Raw genomic sequence first — 3,345 nt, 5'->3', positions numbered from 1 at the left:
CTCTCTGCTTGTTGCCGTCGCCCCTCCGTGCCCTTGGCAGTGGCCCCTGTGTCTGCCCCGGCGCTCACCAAGAACATCCACGGTGACCTGAGAATCCCGCGAAGAGAGCTCGTTGCTGACGTGGCACACGTAGGTGCCACTGTGCTCCGTGGTCAGCGGAGGAAAGCCCAGGGTGTCCCCTTCTGCTCGCACCCCGCTGGGCAGAGGCCCGTCCAACCTGGACGACAGGGGAGCTGGGGCGGGCCGAGGCTGCCACCACCCAACGTGCCCGGGCAGCTCTCCACCCCCCTCCCCCATGACGTCACCCAGAGCCGCCGGAGGTTCCCACGGTGCCCCTCCCTCCCCTGGGCAGGTCCCGGCAGAGGCCCCTGCTCCCCGCCGCCCAGGCTGACCCGGGCACCCCACACACACTCTCGGGGAAGATCCGCACGCGCGCCCTCCCGCACGCTCCCCACAGGCATCAGGTCATCCAGCACTGGGTACCAGGTAGATGCGGTATGAGGTCCACACAGCAGGACACCCCTTTCCTCTCTGGGCTCAGATGAACTTGGAAAGTGTGACCGCACGGCCCTAACACCCACGCCACCGCGTGGCAGGGGACATACACAGGGCCATCTGCTCACATACGAGAACGCACCTGTGGCGGGCTCACACGCACGTGCACCTGACCCCTCCCTGATTCCCTGGACATCTGAGCCCTGGCAAAAGGCCAAGGAACTGGTAGAGGTGGGTGGCTGCCGCTTCTAAGGTGCTTATGGTGTCAGTTTAACAGCACTTACAGTCAGCGGTATCTTTCTGTCTTATCCACTGCAGGAACTTACGTAAATATATAAAGTATTAATATTTAAATACTATGTTATAGTTCATGATTTAAAAGTTAGGGGGAGAAGCCGAGGACTCCCTAGCTTATTCCCTCCCAGTGACTACATGTGTCATAGGCCCCTGGCACAAGCCAATAATAATATTTGGTGACCGTGCGTATTCTTGTGTGGGTCTGAACATGTGCCCCGATTTATTGGGGGTTCAGAATATGCTGTCCCGGCGCATAATGAGGACCCGTGGCCCTGCGAGGGAAGCACCCTGGTCCCAAGCCAGGCCCTCCCCCAGGGCCAGGCCCTTACCGTGTCCAGTTGTATGAGGGAGGAGGGTACCCTTCACTCAGGCACTTGAGGGTAGCCCCTTCTCTGCCCACCTGCCACAACTTTTGGTCTTCGAGGCCCCTCACAGAGGCCTCCGCGAGGACTGGAATGGGAGGAGGGAGGAGGAAGAAGGGGAAGGAGGCTTTCCATCTTGCTGTTCCTCCAAGGGCCCCGGCCCGCGCCCCACCCACCCTGCCCTTCTCGGTCCTTCTCATCTGCTTCCAAACCCAGCCCAGCCCAGCCTCGCCGCCGGGTCCGGCCGCACGGCTCCTGCGGGGAGCTCGGAGCTCTGGCTCAGAGTCCACATTGGTTTGTCCTGGCAGTGAGCCTAGAGGACCCTCAGAAACGACTCACGCTTTTTCTGAACCCCCGTGGTCCCTGGCATAGTGCTAGGCACAGAACAGGCGTTCGGCATCCGCTCCCTGATTCTCCAAAGGCTGAACAATCCTACTTGGTTGTACGTTTCCTCAACAAACATTCATTGAGGGCCTACTTTATGCCAAAAGTGGGTTCATATGAATCGAAAACAGTCCTAGCCCGAAGAGAGGCTCCGAGTTTAATGCTGGGAAAACGATATCTACTGCTTCCTGAGGACCATCCAGGCACTAGGCGTTGTGTGAGATGCTGCGCTCTCGTGGTTTCTAATTCCCATCAGAAACCTGTAAAGTTCATATAATTATACGCCTGCTGCTGAGGAAAATGAAGACGGACAAGACTGAGTAACAGCCGGTACAGGCAGAAGTAGGGCTTGTCCAACTAGAACCGGGGCTGCGCTCTGCGGCCCACAGCCGTCTGTCTGCGCGTGTTTCACAAAGTGCTTTCAATTCCATGTTTACACCCGATTCTCCCAACAACCCTGAGGCAAAGGACAGTCCCTGCTGTAAACAGGAGGACACCAAAGGTCAGAGAGGTCTGAGTGATTTGTCAAGGTCATCTGAGACGGCTCTTGGTCTTCTGCCTTTGCACTAGGGGTCTCTCAGCCACCCAAGGCGGCCTTCAGGATCCAGCCTGGCCAGACTGGCGAGCCTCTCCCCAAGATCAAGTACTCACAGGCCACTTGGAGGGTGTGGGTGATCCTCTGGTCGTGCAGCAGGCCAGGGTGGGACACCACGCAGGTAAGCGGCTGCCCGTTCATGCTGCGGCTGGGCACCAGGCGGAACTCTGAAGTGACGGCGGCTGAGCGGGAGTGCTTGAAGGAGCGGCTGGTCGCCGTGCCCTTGACCTCTGTGTCCCAGGTCACGCTGGGGGCTGGGCTGCCCTCTGCTGTGCAGGAGGCCGCCAGCGTCAGGCCCTGGCCTTCTTCTAGCGCCGGACCAGGGTTCAGTGAGGGCAGGGGGGGCACTGCAGGGGAGGGAGGCAGGGGTCACCGTCTGTACCCCCAACAGGAGGCGCTGCCCTGTCCCAGCTCAGTCCCGCAGGGAAACATATCCAGGCCCTTTTCATGGTCCTGTCTCACCAACATGGACACCACCTTGTGGGTGGTAGGCTTTCAGCTGGCTTCGTACCTTTCTCTATTGTTTGATTTTTTCTTTCTTTCTTTTCTTTCTTTCTTTCTTTCTTTCTTTCTTTCTTTCTTTCTTTCTTTCTTTCTTTCTTTCCAATAAGCAGGGATCATTTTTAAAAAAAAAATAATGAAGTAAATAAAAAGCTGGCTGGATAACATCTCCGGCTTAATAATAACGGCCGCCACTTAGTAAGCACTTATTAGGTCCCAGGCATTGTGCTAAACACTTTGTAAATGTTATCTCATTTACTCCTGTCCCCAGGCCAGCAAGGTGGGCATCACAACCCCTGTTCTACAGGTGAGGACACCGGAGCTTTGGGGAGGTTAGATGATTTGTCCCAGGTCGTCAGCTGTTGGAGGATGGTGCCTAGATTCACACTCAGGATTTTCATCCCCAAGGCTAGTGTTACTAAGTTCCACGCGGATAAAGGGAAACTGAAGAAGGTCTTTATTATTATCTCAAGCACAAAATGGAAAAAACTTAACTAGACCATAGGCCTAGGGTCTGTTGACCAGAAGAGCCCACAGCACAAAATGGTGGCTTAAAAGAAAGGTGACTGTGAGGGGCGCCTGGGTGTCTCAGGCGTTTGAGATCGAGCCCGGCATCAGGCTCTACACTGACGGTGCAGAGCCTGCTTGGGATTCTCTGTCTCCTCTCTCTCTCTGCCCCTCCCAGGCTGGTGATCTCTCTCTCTCTCTCTC

The 3,345-nt window shown here is 56.4% G+C and overlaps 1 protein-coding gene across 1 annotated transcript in view; it reads right to left on the bottom strand.

Moving 5' to 3' along the window:
• NECTIN4 (nectin cell adhesion molecule 4) overlaps positions 1 to 3,345 on the bottom strand; it is a 25,893-nt gene that overhangs the window by 2,854 nt on the left and 19,694 nt on the right. The window lies entirely within an intron of this gene.

Source organism: Crocuta crocuta, unplaced genomic scaffold, assembly GCF_008692635.1.
Source record: "Crocuta crocuta isolate KB4526 unplaced genomic scaffold, BGI_CrCroc_1.0 scaffold133, whole genome shotgun sequence".
Classification (NCBI taxonomy): Eukaryota; Metazoa; Chordata; class Mammalia; order Carnivora; family Hyaenidae; genus Crocuta; species Crocuta crocuta.
Note: the sequence above shows the minus strand (reverse complement) of the source record. Positions and strands in the feature narration are given on the sequence as shown.